Genomic DNA, 18,233 nt, shown 5'->3' on the forward strand with positions numbered 1-18,233 from the left:
TGGGGTAAAGCTGTGTTTATAGCTTAGCCTTTCCTGTTTCCTGACTTCCTAAATATCTAACCTTATCTATAATACCCTTTTTTGGAAGATATTCCTGAGTGAACTAAGCTAATTTTTGTATATAGTTTTTGGGGCAGGGTTCCAGGAAAATAAAATAATTATATTTTTATAATTCCTGACTCAGCCATGTTAATTCACTGACTCCAACACACAGAATTTAGTTTCTAGTCCCCCCCCCCCCCCTTTTTTTTCCCCCTAAGTAAAACCTAATTATTTAAACTAGGAGAAATTTATCCATGTTCTCAGGTGAGGAGCACAAGATTGCTGAGAAATTCTGGTCAGTGTAGGAGTCAAGTTTTTAGAGGAACTTGCCTTCTGAGAGCTGAACTGCCTGTGGAGTATGAGTATTAGCTAAATACACAGCACAGTCTATGAAGCAGTGCTCCTAGGTCCTGTGATCACAGAATCTGAAGTGTCAATCTTTCTTGGAAGCTAAGATACTTTGAATCCTCAAGGAATGATCACTAAAGATTTGTTAAAACCAAACAAAACCCACAAAACCCCAAACAAACAAACACAAAACCCCAAACCATAACGTAAAATAATGCTGGTAGGTTTCTGTATTCAAATTCTGCTTGCTTTACACTTCAGCTATTTACATCTTTCTAGGAACATGCCAACAGCTCAGAAACTTTTATAAGGGCATTGACTTCTGCTCTTAAGGACATAACTTAAGAATAACTCAGAATTACATGACACTGGACAGCAAACTTGCATCTAAAAATTCAATCCTTTGCATGCATTAACATAGATTTAGAAAGCTACACCTACAAGATGCTATAAACCCAAATCTCCAAGATTTGTTTAGGGTAAGCCTTATGATTGCACAAGGGCTCAGCTGCACTTAGAGATATGTTTATATACCACATGATAGAACAAGGGGACACAGTCTCAAGTTGTGCCAGGGAAAGTATAGGCTGGATATTAGGAGGAAGTTCTTCACAGAGAGAGTGATTGGCATTGGAATGGGCTGCCCAGGGAGGTAGTGGAGGCACCATCCCTGGAGGTGTTCAAGAAAAGACTGGTTGAGGCACTTGGTGCCATGGTGTAGTTGACTGGATAGGGCTGGGGGATAGGTTGGACTGGATGATCTTGGAGGTCTCTTCCAACCTGGTTGATTCTATGATTCTATGATTCTATGATATGCACACCTGTAAAAGGAAATGCTTTATGAGAAGAAAATACTGTTGCTACCTGATTTGGATGCACATTAATTTGCAAGGAGGAAAAAAAAACTTAGAGAATGATAGCTGTGTCATGCAATATAGAATTTAGCTAGAACAGTCAATCAGAGACAGTGAGGCAAAGAAGTATTTTTTAACTCTTTGGCATTACTCATGAAGAAAACCCCAAACACACTCATGATTTAAGTTTTGTAAGCAATGAATGCACAGTTTTGCTATATTTCAAGTATTAATAGCTGTTTGAAGCACTGTGCAATGACTGTTAAAGTAGGGATCACTTTGTCAGGCCATCAAGACAGTAGTTTCCTTGAGCTCAATCAAGATACCAGCATATCAATAAAGGAGGAGAAATGCCATCCTCTATTAGAACAATGAAGGAGGACACGGGAAGCATTTGGCTTCCTTTAGTACACAGAACTTGCAGGTGAGTTTGCAATTTTGTTTTAGGGAAGGAAGGAGGATTCAGGTTTAAAGTCACAGCTAAAAATCTGGACTAAAACCACCAACCACATGAAATAAATTCCCCAAGCAGCCCAGCCTTTTTAAGGCAGTATTTCCTGTGGGTCTCTTACCAGGTCAAATCACATCAGCCCTCATTACCCCCACTCAAGAACCAAACATTATAACCCAGCTCCTGGTTTGCAAGGAGGTAGAGGTTGAACAGAAAAGTGTTTGGGGATGTTCTCTGCCCCTGGCTCCACTGGGGCTCTCCACAGCAACCAGGCACTTTCAGGGAGGACAACACAAGCAGCCCTCAAAGTGGCTCGGTTGGCTGTTAATTCCTCAGAGGAGCTGGGCTACACAAATGGCCAAGGAAAAGAAATTCCCAGATTTCTGGAGGAGACCCCTGTGCCCTTTTAGCTGATCAGGCTGCAGTCAGATTCATGATTATACCTTATGATTGGAGCACTGAACAGCAGAAATTCTGCATTGTTTCCATGCCTTTTCTAACAAGCTCTGTGTTTTAAGTGCTCCTCCAGGAATATGCACCCAATTTAGAAAAACCAATGCTTTATTCATGATGGCAATAAGTACAGCATGGCTGTACACAGACCAATTGAATAGTAGCTTGGCATTTTTGAGTCTATTCCTCCCAATAACTGCATGTTCCTACAAGTGCCTCGCAAGCATGCACTGTGTTTTCTACACAGCTTTTAATGGAGAGCATTTAAAATAGTTTTCATCAAGTGAGGGAAGCTGTTGATAAGCAGCACAGCTGGTGAGCCAGTGAAGAGACTGCAAGGAAGGAATTACCAGGAGGAAAATGATCAGGGAATGTACTTCTGTTACAAGGATCAACGATTACCCCTTTAAAAGGTTAATCCTCAATGTTCGTGTATGCAAAATAGACATGGAAAATAAACAAGGTGACTTCAATACTGCTTGAAAAGATCTTCTCATTTGAGACAGAATTTACTTTAACACAAATCTACCAAAACTCAAGCCCATGCTATCACTAGTAAGGAAAAAAACAAAACCAAATAAAAACACCACCACCAAAACACCCAAACCAAACCAAAACACACAACTCCCCCCCCCCCCAAACCAACCAACTCCAAAAAGCAAGCAAACAGACAACCAAAACCCCCTCAAAACCAAATGAAAATCTAAAGATTTATGTCACCACTTTACTCTTGCTTACTCCTGAAGGTGAACTGGGGGAAACACAAGATAAATGTTTAGAGAAGCACATCTTAGGTCATGTTGTGACCTCAAAAAATCCAGGGTAATATACTGCAGGTGACTGCTTACATCAACAAACCTTCATGAGTAAGAGCCCAGGATGCCTTTGTCTCTGCTCACTGCTGAGAGGGCTGAGTAAAGCAAAGACAATGCTGCCAGGGAGAAGGTTCAAGATTCTGACAGAACACCAACAGTTTCAGGGATATTTCTTGTCCTCCATAAAGATTCTTGTGACATTTCATTAATGTTTGTGGCTGTTCCATCCTGAAACTGGACTCCCAACTTCCCAGTTGTGCATTTTCATTTGCTTGCAGCTCTCACATATGCTTTCACCTTCACCCACCAGGTATTTGTTCCTACAGGCAAACACTACTGAACCATAGAATCACAGAATCAAAGGTTGGAAACCAGGTTGGAAGAGACCTTCAAGATCATTCAGTCCAACCTAGCACCCAGCCCCAGCCTATCAACCAGACCATGGCACTAAGTGCCTCATCCAGGCTTTTTTCTTCAACACCTCCAGGAATGGCAACTGCACCACCTCCCTGGGCAGTCCATTCCAATGACAATCACTCTCTCTGCCAACAACTTCCTCCTCACATTCAGCCTAGACCTTCTCTGGCACAACTTGAGGCAGTGTCCTCCTGTTCTGTTGCTGGTTGCCTGGCAGAAGAGACCAACTCCCACCTAGCTACAGCCTCCCTTGAGTTCTGGCATTTCACAGATGAGGGATGTTTCTAAGACCTCCCAGAGCTTCAATCACCTATCTTTCACCATTCTCCCACCAAGAGTAGGAGGCTTAATTTTAGCAGATACATAAAACTTCTGGAAGTCAAATTCTTTGTGGAAAGGGCTCTGCAATATATACAGACCCTCCAAGCTCACTGCATAAGTATATGAGATGCATTACACCTCTCTCAGGAGCCTTCTTTGCTCAGAAGGATTAAATTTGTTTCTTCTACAAGCCGTCCATTTGTGGAAAATGAAAAAGTAATCATGGATATCAAGAGATCCACAACGACTCTACCTTTGAGAGCAAGATTAGTGCTTTCTATCCAAATGCAAATAGGAGCCTCAGAGATACTGTGGCTCAGGAGCAATGTTCTCTTACTGTGAAGAGCGAAACTGTTCTCAGTAGCAGGAGTTGTATCCACCCCTTTAAAGGTATGAAGAGGTCTCTGTGACTAGGTCTTTCTCTTGGAGGCTCGGAAGGGACTATATTCTAGACTTTTTTTTTGTAGCCTCGGTTTGTAAGAGCAGCAAAAAGCTTTGAAAGACTGAAAAAAATCCCCTTGTGTTGCAGATGCTTTTAATTGGAGTGGGAAGAGTTCTTGATTCATTCTCCGGGGCCACAGCTGAGCAACATGCTTATCCCTGTCTTTTTCCAAAGATGTGAACAGCCTCACTGCAAACTAATGCTTGAAGGCATGTGCCTAGGAATCTTGCTCAACTGGCTGTCTGGATCGTTTCTGTCTTCCAACCAATATTGTCTGGATCCCGCCCAAGCTCAGTCTCAGCCAGATGCTCTTCTCCAGGAGCCACTTGCCCCTAGGCAATGCAACGCCTTTGTGATGGTTCTGGTTACATCTGTGGAAAATAAGATACACACTTGGGTGTCATCTGCAGAGCCTGTAGCAGCTTAGCTCCTCTCTAAACAGTTTTCTGGAAGCACTGGATAAAGATGTGGGGAGAGGATTTATAGCCCTGTGGTCTGACTGCAGGTGCAGGATACTGGGGGAAAAAAATTGTTATCAGCATTGTTTTGGGGTCTTATTGATATCAGGCTTTGTATCTGCAAGATTTGGATGCATTCAGTTGGCATTTACAAGAAGAAGAAAAGATAGTAAGCACTGTTTTGAGGTCTTATTGCAATCAGGTTTCATATCTGCAAGATTTGGATGCATTCACTTGGCATTTAAAAGAAGGAGAAAAAATGGTAAGCACTGTTTTGAGGTCTTATTGCAATCAGGCTTCATATCTGCAAGATTTGGATGCATTCACTTGCATTTAAAAGAAGCAGAAAGAAATGGCAAGAGCTGTTTTGAGGTCTTATTGCAATCAGGTTTCATATCTGCAAGATTTGGATGCATTCAGTTGCATTTAAAAGAAGGAGAAAAAATGGTAATTCCATATCCACATCCGAAATCAATTAGTCACTGCAAATTAACAGAGCCATAGGAAGGTGGATTGATAATACCAGCAAACTGAACCATGGTGCATGATACAAAACTCTTTGCATGAAGGAGGTTGAATAAAGACTTTTGTTTCTTACTACAATCTGCTTGGGCCACTGTGGTTTACATTTAATATTATGGTGCAGAAGAGATTACTGAAAGGCCAGCTTTACTTGACAGCTTTCTTGTTTGGTAGAACTGATGTATTAAGAAGGTTACTGTACTAAATTTACATTTTCCTAGCCTGATTATTTCTTACTCCAATCTCTTCTTCCTCACTCTTAACCTCTTTAAAAAGAAATGACACAAAAATAGGACTTCTTTTTGACAGTTGTAGCCAGAAAACCTTCCTTTCCCTGGCGATTTTCATGCTCGACAAGCTTTGCCATCATAAACCACTTTACATGTATTAAGAAGGAGTATTATATTAGATGAAGCAATTTAAGTGTATCCCATTTCACTTGGTGAAACTAAGCAGCTTTGCATTATAACTAAGTCGAGCTAATGAGAATATGCTTGGAGCGTGTGTTACCTGGAACTGAAGTTAGCTACACATTCAATACTGCAACCTGTGAGTTTGCAAAACCACAGCAGGAATCCTGCTGTGAGGGAGATAGGAAAATTATTATAATCTGCATTCCTAAATTGAATGAGTATTTTGCTCAGCAGAGGCCTCTTGACTGCAAATAGTCTGAAATTACATCCTGCTGTTCAAAAAGCTTTTATTCCCCCACCCCCCCCCAAAGTAAGTAAAAATGTCCACATTTTTATAAATCAAATATTTGTTTTTAATCTTATGTGAGTAGAATTATTGAGACAGGGAAAATCATATATCCTTTGAAGTCTCTTTCCTTCATTTGCACTTCCTTTTGTAAATCTGTTTGATTTACAAAGTTTTGATAGCATAAAAACCATCTAGAATCCATGGGATTATACTTCAATCTTATTTATTTGCTTATTAGATTGATAAAGCTTATCCTCATGTCTCCCTCATCACTTTATTACTGAAAAAACACCAAACCAGGTTTACAAGTTCCTTGGAAAAGAAAACTGTAAATTAGATATTTCATTCATCATTTCATCATTGAAGGGTGATGAAGCTGGTGAGAGGCCCTGGAGCACAGCCCTGTGAGGAGAGGCAGAGGGAGCTGGGGGTGTGCAGCCTGCAGAAGAGGGGGATCAGGGCAGAGCTCATTGCTGTCTACAACTATCTGAAGGGAGGCTGTAGCTAGGTGGGGGTTGGTTTCTTCTGCCAGACAACCAGCAACAGAACAAGAGGACATAGTCTCCAGTTGTGCTGGGGGAAGTCTAGGCTGGATGTCAGGAGGAAGTTGTTGGCAGAGAGAGTGATTGGCATTGGAATGGGCTGCCCAGGGAGGTGGTGGAGTTGCTGTCCCTGGAGGTGTTGAAGAAAAGCCTGGATGGATGAGGCACTTAGTGCCATGGTCTGGATGACTGGACAGGGCTGGGTGGTAGATTGGACTGGATGAGCTTGGAGGTCTCCTCCAACCTGGTTGATTCTACAATCTGCATCAGCTAAAAGAAGTGGTGTTCCACATACTAGTAGGCTAAAACTCATAAGCAAAGTAACCAGAACAGACTATGCAAACAGAATCACAGAATCATTGAATGGTGTGTGTTGGAAGAGACCTCCAAAGGCCCTTTAGTCCAACCCCCTTGCAGTGAGCGGAGACATCCTCCATTACATCAGGTTGCCCAGAGTCCTGCTGAGCCTCAACGTGAATATTTCTAGGCATAGGGCTTCAACTATCTCTCTGGGCAGCCTGTTCCAGTGCTCCACTACCTTTATGGGAAAGAACTTTCTCCTAACATCCAGTCTAAATTTACTCTTCTCTAATTTAAGACCATTGCTCCTTGTCCTGTCACTACAAACCTTTGGAAACAGTTCCTCTGGAGGCCCCTTTCAGCTACTGGAAAGTAAATATTAGGTCTCCTGGGAGCAAAAGACCATAAACTAGCAAGTAGACATAGGAGATAAACTTCCCCCATGTGCTAGTTTGAGGCAAATTGGAATATTTTAGCGAGAAAAATTAGATTATAGGCTGTGAAAAGGAAACAAAGGTGATGGCTACTGCACTCATAGGCTTGCTGAGATGTATAAGGACAAGAGCACAAAACACAGATAAGACAGAGCAGGAGAGTCAGAGTGTGTGTGACTGTCACAGTGGATGCCCTGGGTTGCTTCTGTGTAACTAATCCTTCTGCTTTCTAAGCCTCCTTGCTGATCCTCCTTCCTCACCTTGCAAGTAAGACAAATTCTGGGATACATTAGAGGGGTGGAAAGAAGGGGGAAGGGTGGTTGGGAGCCCCTCCTGGGGACTCTGATTTCTGGGAGGGCTGCTGTGTTTCTGTATTACCTTTAACTTGCATATTTCTATACACAGCTGCATATATTTGTGACATACTGTAAATGTCTGGTATATATTGTGCTAAGCTGTAAATTTAAACCTTAATTCCTTAACTTCCAGCCCAACTGAGTCTAGTCTGGGTGATTTCATAAGAGTAGGGGAGGGGGAGTGGGGTGGGAACAGGTAACTCTCAAACCATCACACCCTACAAGAACAGCATGGAAAACAACTTCTTCCATGTAAATTCTTTATCATTACAGCTACAAAAGCTAAAAACAAAACAAAACAAAACAAAAATAACTGAAACCTAACCAAAAAAAAAAAAAAAAGAAACAAATCAAAGCAAACCAACAACCAACCTACCAAACTAAACCAAACCAAACCGAAAAAAGGATAAGAAAGAAGAAAAACAGATCTGGGGATAAGTATTAGCAGTTACCATAGTTTGAATAGTTGTGTTTTTCTGTGGCAAAAGCAACAAACACTGCAGATTTTGCATTGCATCCTGTCTGCAATGCCTGAATGGAAGAGGCAGTGGCTCAGTTTATCCTTCTCAAATTAGCTGTTATTGAAGTAGTGACCAGGGAAAAGGTTAAAGGAAGAATCATAGAATCATAGAATCAACCAGGTTGGAAGAGACCTCCAAGATCATCCAGTCCAACCTATCACCCAGCCCTAACCAATCAGCTAGATCATGGCACTAAGTGCCTCATTCAGTCTTTTCTTGAAGACTCCCAGGGACAGTGCCTCCACCACCTCCCTGGGCAGCCCATTCCAATGAGAAGATGATAGAACAACTTGTATGGATGTCAATGCTTCATGGCTAGTCAGAGAAGGCTTCAGCTTTGCATATCATTCATCACACATCATTCATCAGCTGTGTGTATATTTATAAATTAAAGAGATCAGGGCTACTTCTCCTGCCCAGGGTGTAGATGATCCAGTCTTTTCATCCTAAACCACAGCAGCTGTATCCTTATTTGCTTCCTGGAAACTGTCCCTATCCTATGCTGCTCCCTGAAATAATGCTTGGCATTGTATGGTATTGTGGGGCAAAACCATGGTGGGGACCATGTGAACAGATGGGGTGGGTGAGCAGGAGCAGGAGCCAAGCTTATGCCCAAGCCCTATTTTGCTGCTATATAGGTAGCTGTATGTGGCTTTAGGCTCACTGATAAGTCAGAACAACACAGAAAGATGAGGTTACTCTTGTGTGAAAGATGGTTCTCAAGAGAGCCAGCAAGTCAGGGAAAGGTGATGACAAGGGCAGAGACAAATCTTAAGCACAACTAGTTCTCCTGGAATTTAAGGGACCTTATGCTGAGCTGCAGTCATGTTGCCTCAAATTTAAGATTCACAGCTCTGACCTACTTGGAAGTGGTGGATACATCACTTCTGCTTTTCCCCTTCACAAAATATATCTGACAGAATACATCTTTTTTTCTGCACACTAAATCAACTTTGCAAGACATGAAGTACTCTGCATGCCAGGGGACTCTCCCAACCTCCAGGAGGAAGCTGTAACCTCCAAGACTTAGTCAATGTGCTGTAGGCTTAGCTACAATCTCCAGGATCAGTTTTACATCTGAGGTTATGCCCAAGACTCCCATTTCATAAGCCATCATATCCTTTTGTGTGTATTTCTTCATTAAATGCACAATGGTTCTTTTGCTTTAATAAGCTGGGTGCTCAATTCAGTTTAACCATCCTTTATTCATTTACATGGAGGTAATTTCTAGTTTTTACTACCTAAGCTTCTGCAAGCCTTGAGGAAAAGCCTTAGCTGCCCCTGTCTTCTTGCAAAAGGTGTAAGTCAGCCAGGAAGAAAATCCATCATGGAAAATCTGGACGGGTGAAGCTTCACTGGGTTTGCAGCCAGTCACATCATTTAATGCTTTTGTTTTGTTTCATTTGCACTCTTCAAACAAACATATCCATTACCTATCAAAGAAAGTTTGCCCTCCAACTTACCAAATGTTGTTTGTAACACTTGTTGTAGCAGAAACTACAGAACCCACAAAAGATTTCAATGCAAATTTTTTTTTGGGGGGAGGGTATAATATTCCAACCAAATTCATACCTTGGTATTAGTGAGTGTGTGCTTTAGCAACAATGCTGTAAGCAAAAGGGAGAGATGTTGAATGTTCTAGCACTGACCAGCCTGTTACAGCAAGGCTCTGTCAACTGCTGGACTGAGTTTGCACAACCTGCAATATGCATTAAAATATATATGCAACATGAACATATCTTATGAAAATCCCCCAGGAAGTCCAAACACACAAGCAGGGCAGGGAGGGGGAGTTTACACCATTTGAAACATTTGAGCTCTGTGTAAGACATTCATCTCTTAATATCCACACATGTATCATAGAGAATCATAGAATCATAGAATCAACCAGGTTGGAAGCTACCTCCAACATCATCATCTACTCCAACCTAGCACCTAGCCCTAGACAATCAACTAGACCATGGCACTCAGTGCCCCATCCAGGCTCTTCTTCAAAGCCTCTAGGGATGGCAACTCCACCACCTCCCTGGGCAGCTCATTCCAGTGCCAATCACTGTCTCTGCCAACAACTTCCTCCTAACATCCAGCCTAGACCTCCCCTGGCACAACTTGAGACTGTGTCCCCTTGTTCTCTTGCTGGTTGTCTGGCAGAAGAAACCAACCCCACCTGGCTACAGCCTCCCTTCAGGTAGCTGTAGAGAGCAATGAGGTGTGCCCTGAGCCTCCTCTTCTGCAGGCTGCACACCCCCAGCTCCCTCAGCCTCTCCTCACAGGGCTGTGCTCCAGGGCCCTCGCCAGCTTTGCTGCCCTTCTCTGGACACGTTCCTGTACCTCAACATCTCTCTTGAATTGAGGAGCACAGAGGTAATGTTATAAAAAGCAGCCTGCACATTGAAGTTACTAAATACAGCCCAGGGAAATTTTGCTTTCTTAGCCAATGCTTAGAGTTGTGGCCATCTGAGCTAGAGGTCTTGTTCAGGCATAAAAAAAAATGGGAACAGAGAAATGTAGACATGGAAGAGTATTGGAGTCTCTGAGTGGAGAGGTGAACATAAAATGGCAACAATGGATAAGTTAATATAATTTCATTGGAGCATCAAAAGCTTCATGTCTGGAAGCACAGCCTGGTTCTTCTCCTTTTCTGCTTCTTTTTTACCTGCTGCTATCTTCCCCCAACACTGTTTTGCTGCTGCTTTGCCACTGTTTGACCCCATCCCCATCTTCATTATATTCTGTAGTAGTTTATTGTCCTTCTACTGTTATAAGAAATACAATTTCATTTGTGTTTTGACTTTCCAAATTCTGAGTTGTAGCGAATTTGCTTTACTGTGGGAAGAATCTACCCTAACCCATCAGAAGAATGAGGCCACCCCACAAAACACAGCTCTCCTCCATATGGAAACCTTGGCAAAATCTTGCAGCACTTCTAACCTGCTTCTAAAGGCAGTCTGTGTTTTTACATCCATGTCCTTGTTCCTGGCAAACTCCAGGCTCAGTAATGTCAAAAACAAAGGCTCAGTAATGTCAATAGAACTTAGATGAAACAAAGCTGTATGGTTATTCTTCTCCCTCCTTCTCTTCTGCTATCTGGAGTAGACATTTGGTGCCAACAGGGAAACAATTCCTTTTGATAAGGGGTGATATTTTCCTCTTCTGTTTGCTTTACACAGGGATTAGGCATTTCAAGTGCAAACAGAAATACTAGCCAGAGTAGCAGACAAAAAGAGATTGATTAGAAAACTGTTATTCAGATTATATCACTAGAATCCCTCCACAAAAATGAGAAAGCAGAACTCAATTCATGTATTTCTAATTGCATCAAGTTTGAGCTCCATCTATTTTAGCTAATAGGTTTCCTGAAACCATTTTAATAGGTAGTGGAGATGTTTAATAAGAACAAATAGTATTTGTAAAACTAATTATTTTCCTTTAAATGGCCAAAGCAAATAAGATGAGGTTGACAGAGTAAAGCTGAAAAGAAGTTTGACCCCCCTCCCCCATCAAACCCATCTAGAGCAATGAGCCTGAGGAATACTCTGCAAAAGCTGAAAACCAGATGGCAGGCAGAGAAGCAACCAGGGTTACATGACTGTTCACTTCTCTTCTCTAGTGCATTTGGCATTATCCACATCAATATAAACCCTTATTTTTGATTTTTTTCCCCATAATGTTGTGATTGGTGCTGAAACTCCTGATGTATCTCTATGATCTTGCTACTTCCCTTGTCAGTGATGTGTCTGAGACATGACTTGACGTGCACATATGCCCACACACGTTCCATCACCTTTCTGAGCATTTATCTGTTTGCAGAATGAGTTCTTGTATACATTTGAATCATACCACAGTAAAATGACGTCAGTGCTGAGCAAGAGTGAGTTCCTGAGGTGGCAGAACAATATCCATAGATTAGATAACACTTGAAAAGAAAACCAAGGGATAGAAAAAGCATTTTATCCAAACCTCAAAGCTGCCATTAGGAAGAAATTATTTCCTCCAACAGGTTGTGTATGTCTTTGGAACTCCCCTGAAGCCCACATGCCATCTAGAACAAGGCAGACATCTACGCCTTCACCACAACTGACTGTAAACAAAGACCACCTTATGAACAGAGGGAGGTAGATTACCATTCTGCTCTCCCATTTCCTACTGCTATATCACATAGGTACAACAGCAATACACCAAACTCAAGTTTAGAAGAGGCTAATCAGGCTCAGAGCATGGACACAGCTTGATCTTGCTGGCCAGCGAATCATTTAGAGGGCCATAAGTTGCACCAGTTAGGTAAGTACATTCCCTCCATAACAGTTGAAAGCTTGATCCCAGCTCTATGAGTGATGTCAATCATCATGCTATCACTTCTAATGAATTGAATATTTGTCTGCACTGCTAATGGTTAAAGGAAACAGTCCTGAACCTTCAGGTGCACACTAACCTTTGTGTCCTTATGCACATCCAGAAAGTCCAACACATCTGCTATTGATGAGGAACATTCAGGGAGGATTTAACTCATCTGTTCTGGTGTTCAGTCTTGAGAAGTCTTTAGTGGTTAGTGAAAAGACCAGTCAAGGGGTAAAGCAGCTGCAGGTATGCAGAGGGAAAGATCAGACATCTCTGCTGAAATGGTGTACACCTCGCTGAGCCTGTACAAAGAGAGAAGATGCTTGCTGCATATTTGAAACCAAATCAACCCTCAAGCCTACAATAAAACAAACACTCAGCTTCTCTCTTTAGGGCTGAAAAGAGATTTTGTGCAGTAGGGCCCCAGAGATAGCACTTGCCAGCTCAAGTTTTTGGAAGTACTGTCTCAGTTCTCAGTATCATATAAACATTGGCAGCCTGCAACCTGGAGTGCAGGTTAGGGAGGAAGGGGAAGGAAAATCACAGGAAATCTATTTCATAATAGTAAGCATCAAACAAAAACCCTTCCCAAGAACACAGAATTGCTAATTACTTGCATTTAAAGTGAAATACAGGAAAAAAGAAATCCCATGTTGCTGGCAAGAAGCAATATGCTGCACATGTTACTGCTACTCTGCTGCCTTATACCTCTGACATTGAGTAGAAATTTATTTTACAGCCATTATGTAAATGATGGAATCTTGGAATGGCAGAATGTTAGGGGTTGGGAAAAATTCCTTTCATACTGAGGACAGGTTATTTGTTAATAATTTATCAGATAAATGGCTTCTGATTGAGCAATTTAAAAACTGTAGGCAAATCAATGGCAAAATACTGCAAGTAGCATATTATGATGATACAATAATTTGAGCTGATGCATTAAACTGAACTGATAATGTCCCCAAAGCCCTCTTTGGATAGCTTAGCTTCACAGAGTAGATGTTCAGCTGAAATAACTAATAAAACATCTCAAGTAGTGCTCTGTGAAGTTGTGCCAGTGTCATGAACAATATCTTAGAGAACTTATAGGTTGGCTCCAGAAAACAATGAAATAAAGCAGCAAACCCTGTAACACTCCTCTGGAAGCACACAAGCTCTCCCTGGGAAAGAGATTTAATAGCCACATCAAAAAGCCAAGCAAACTCCTCTCAGTTGTGTGAACAAGTCTCTGGAAAGCAGGAGGGTCTGATTCCTTTGATGTCAGTGATGCTGAGGGACAGAGATTGCAGCTTTAGATCCGAACAGTGCTGGCCACCTCTCCTAGGTGGGACACAGTGAGGGAAGGGAATGTGATAAACCCCTTCAGAGGGAGCTCCCAGGGGCTCCAGGATGAGCTGACCACAAGGGAACAATGCATCCTAAGGAGTCTGCTTTGACAATCTCCATTATCTTGGAGCTTTTTAGAGAAAAAGAGGGAGATTTAAAATCACTTTTGGAAGAAAGCTGCATATATACATCTCCATCTCTTAGAATCACAGAACCAACCAGGTTGGAAGAGACTTCCTGTGATGGTTTGAGTGTTACCTACCCCCCAACTCTTATGAAATCACCCAGACTAGACTCAGCCAAGCTGGAAATTAGAATGAAGATTTATATTCACAGCTTAGCACAATGTACAAGCAGGTATTTACAACCTGTGCAGCTATAGGCAGAAATAGACAACTTAAAAAGTAACACAGAAACACAACAGCCCTCCCAGAAACCAGAGTCCCCAGTAGGGGCTCCCAACCACCCTTTCACCTCCTTTCCACTCCTCTACCTTATCCCAGACTTTGCCTTACATTCAAGGTGAGTTTGGAGAATCGACCATGGGGGGTTAGGAAGCAGAAGGATTAGTTACACAGCCAGCAGGTTAGGGAGAAAAGTGCAGACAGCCAGAGCCAGAGAGCAGCTCTGTTATCTACATTTATGTTCTTGTTTTTATACATCTCAGCAAGCCTATGAGTGCAGCAGACATCAGCATTGTTTCCTTTTCACAGCCTATCATCTATTTCTTCTCACCCAAACATTCCAGCTAGCTTCAAACCAGCACACTTCCAAGATCATCCATTCCAAGCTATCACTCAGCCCTGTCCAATCAGCTATGGCACGAGGTAAATAACTCCATTTTTAACAGGGTAGTACTCAAACTCCCTAAGAACTCTTGTTGCTGAAAGTCCTCTCATTTCATAGGCATTCTGTAATTGCAGAATGGACTGGTTTCCCATCAGGATTAAGGAGGCTAGTCAATAATGTGTTGACAGTGTGCAGGCATTTCTCAAGTAGAGTTCAGTTGAAATGAGCACACATATTCTGCCAAGAATAGATTGTTTTCAGACTTAGTAACAGAGAGAATTTCTCTTCTGTTATTTGATGAAATCTCATATTGATTACAAACAGTAAGTTACAGAAATGAGAGATCTACCAAGAAAAGGCACAACTCAACAGGCAATATATGCAAGTATCAATACATGTAATTAGATGCAATGATCACAGATGTCATCAATTTATTTACTGTAAACAGCTTAAATGAATGAATATGAAGTGAAAAATCAAATTAAATAAGGTAACTGCATTATATATACATCTAGTTTAATATTTAATTTCTAACTGAGCTCTTTCACTTTGGGATAATGAGAACACCACAGAGTTTTGTTTAGTGACAGTCCATTTTTACTGTACATTTACCTGTTCTAACTAAAACTAGCTTCTTTGGCCAGTGTGTCCTCTCAGACTCCATGGCCAGGATCCACAGGGATCTCCAAGCCCCACAAGAGGGCAGAAAACCACGGTATATCCTACCACTTCCCAGTTCATTCCCAGAGTAGGAATTCTTCTCAACAGACTGATTGTTCTTCTTTTAAGGGTGCTAGAGTTAGTGTCAATACTATTAACCTCTAAGTTGTGACACTGTTTTTGTGCAAATAAAACTTCTGGCTGCTTCCTTCTAGCTAGACACACTCAGACATATCCAGGGGCTGTATCAATAAAGAGAAAGCAAAACTTTTAGGGATCCAAGTAGTTCCTGCATGCAAAAACCCTAGCTACTGCTTAGGTCCATGAATTCCTGCTCAATCCTGGGTTTCTCACTATTCCCACTTGCCTCATGTTACTTTGCTCCTGACTCCCTTTTGAAATGAATCCTTTGGTTCCCCACATGTCCTCTGCACCAGCCTGGCCATATTCACATGGACATTGCTCCCCACAGGCTGTAGGCACTCGACCTTGCCAGGCCTGGCACTTTCTGTCCTACACAGTTGTTAGAGTATAACTCATCCAGCTGTGGTCCTCACATACTCCCCCATGCTCTTACAATGCACCTCCTGCCTTGCTCCATCCACTTAACAGAGGGAGGGGAATAAAAGAGAACAACCAATTGATGTAGATGTATCTTTCCTCTCCATTAAGAGGACAAATCCCTTATTCAGACACTTGATGACTTAAAAGCATTTCAATAGCTCATTGAAAAGTAAAGGATATTGTCTCTCATTAGAAACTCTTCAAGAGGAATCACCTGCACTACTTAAAGGCTTACACTGTTTGCCAGGCCTCCTACCAAGGGCAGCTAGACCCTGTGTGGCTGCAGCAGTGGTTAGTATTGTGGACTCCAACCACTAAACATGGCAAGTCAAGGCACAACAGAAAGTGGCTACATTAGCTTCTACATACTGCTGTGAAAAAGGCACAGAAAGTTGATTCTGTGGCAGTGAACAGGCTGTCCTGGTAGCAAGTGCCAGGGCTGCTTTGGCAGCTCCAAGTCAGAGCCAGAGCTGGTCCTCATAAAAGCAATGAAAACTGTGAATGCCATAGAAACACACACAGAAAGACACAATTATGTGACTAGGGAAGAAGGAGGAAGAAACAACCTGGAGTATATGGAGTGCTTTCAGAGATTTTCATCTCTTGGCTTCCTTCTGCTCCATGGAAATAGTTTTCAGAATAACATCAAATTTCTGAGCCTATAGCATCTGTCCAAACATGTCAGACTGCCCCAACTTGTAGGAAGCCAGAGCTAGTATTTGTATCACTGGGGTAAACCTTTCTGACAGATTGCCTTAGGGCAGTGGCACTGGGAAGTCCTCCAGCACGGACCTGGAGAGCCAACAGCATGTAGACCAGGAATTCTGATGAAACCTGAGAGGAGCTCCTACAGATTGCTTCTTCCACCTGCTAGGTATGTATGAAGCTCAGTTGTCCTCAGGGAAACACCCCTCCACGCTTGCAAATGTTGACATGTTAAGTGCTACCCCTTCTGCTGCCATTCCAAATGTTTTAAAGATGTGTGACATCATGGCCCGGCGTCATGACCACCTCCCCACCATGTCCAGCACCAGCTTTTCAGTTCCCACTTAAATCTTGGTTACATGACAAAATGAATCTCAAGCAACTCAGTAATTTGCCACCAAGAGGCTGATTGCCATCGACCTACATTTTAAAAAAAGAGATTTTTTTTTCCTTTTGAATTCACATCTGAAGGTGCTAAAACACAACTTGGACTATTTGCATCACTCTACAGAGGTATGTAACTGTACTCAGCAACTGCAACCAGTTTTGGTCACCACAGTGTAGGAGGGACATTGAGGTGCTGGAGTGGGTGCAGAGAAGGGTGATGAGGCTGGGGAGAGGTCTGGCACACAAGACCTGTGAGGCACAGCTGAGGGAGCTGGGGGTGTTTAGTCTGGGGAGGAGGAGGCTGAGAGGGGACTTTATTGCCCTCTACAACTACCTCAAAAGGAGGTTGTAGTGATACTCTAGCTGGTCTCTTCTCACAAATTGCTAATGATAGGACAAGAGGAAATGGCCTCAAGTTGCATCAGGGGAGGTCTAGGTTGGATGTTGGGAGGAAGTTCTTTCCTGAGCGGGTGGTCATGCACTGGAACAGGCTGCCCAGGGTGGTGGTGGAGTTGCCATCCCTGGAGGTGTTTAAAAGGAGAGTGGATGTGGAGCTTGAGGCTATGGTCTGGTGATGAAGGATGCTGGGATGAAGGCTGGACTGGATGCTCCTGGTGGTCCTTTCCAACCATAGTGATTCATAGTGACGAGATGTTGTGCTGAGGGATTTGGTTTAGTCAAGGACCTGTCAGTGTGAAACCAATGGTTGGAGTAGATGATCTTGAAGGTCTTTTCCAATCTAAGAAATTCTGTGATTCTGTAAACTCACTGTGATGCTGTGTCCACAATTCAGAATAAGCACAAACCTTCTGTTCAGCTGTCAGGCAAAAAGTGGCATCAGCATTCCACGCTGAATAAAGTGTTACTACTGTGTCAACCTAGTGCAGTGTGTCTAGAATAAGAAAGTTAGAGCAAGTTAAAAAAACAACAACAACAACAAAAATAAAAATCTCAAACTAAAATGATATGAAAAAAAGAGAACATGTGAAATGTGAAGTAAATTTCTTGAAGCAGTAGTCTGAAATATCCAGGCTGTACTGTAATAAATGTTTCATAAGAAAAACAAGAATAAAATAATAATGACTGGCTGAGGCACTTAGTGCCATGGTCTGCTTGACTGGCTAGGGCTGGGTGCTAGCTTGGACTGGATGATCTTGGAGGTCTCTTCCAGCCTGGCTGATTCTATGATTCTATGAAAATAAAATAAAACCTAAACATTCTCAAAGTACCCCTCAGCAATGGTGTGGACAATAGCATTCTATTTATACCTGAATACTGCTCAAAGCACCCTAAAAGAGTACCTATATACCCATGGAGACACCTTCTCAGTTTGCTCTTTTCCAGGCTAAAGAGCCCCAGGTCACCCAATGTCCCTTCGTAAGATAGATGCTCCTGAAGCATGCCATGGGGCAGCTGCCAGATGTGTGAGGCAGTGCTGTGGGTGCAGCTGCAGCTTCCATCTATCTGCACTACCAATCTGCCTGTT

The 18,233-nt window shown here is 42.4% G+C and overlaps 1 protein-coding gene and 1 long non-coding RNA gene across 7 annotated transcripts in view; both read right to left on the reverse strand.

Annotated features, from left to right (window-relative positions):
* Positions 1-18,233, reverse strand: part of LOC135189635 (uncharacterized) — a 932,873-nt gene that overhangs the window by 866,085 nt on the left and 48,555 nt on the right. The window lies entirely within an intron of this gene.
* HS3ST5 (heparan sulfate-glucosamine 3-sulfotransferase 5) overlaps positions 1-18,233 on the reverse strand; it is a 201,647-nt gene that overhangs the window by 90,610 nt on the left and 92,804 nt on the right. For 3 of the 6 annotated variants that reach the window (XM_064170207.1, XM_064170205.1, XM_064170206.1), the window contains exon 2: positions 12,411-12,618. The exons of the other annotated variants lie outside the window; for them this stretch is intronic. The gene's annotated coding sequence lies outside the window, so the exon portion shown is untranslated. The remainder of the gene's footprint in view (positions 1-12,410; positions 12,619-18,233) is intronic. 6 annotated transcript variants of the gene reach the window in all.

Source organism: Pogoniulus pusillus, chromosome 33 (assembly GCF_015220805.1).
Source record: "Pogoniulus pusillus isolate bPogPus1 chromosome 33, bPogPus1.pri, whole genome shotgun sequence".
NCBI lineage: Eukaryota > Metazoa > Chordata > Aves > Piciformes > Lybiidae > Pogoniulus > Pogoniulus pusillus.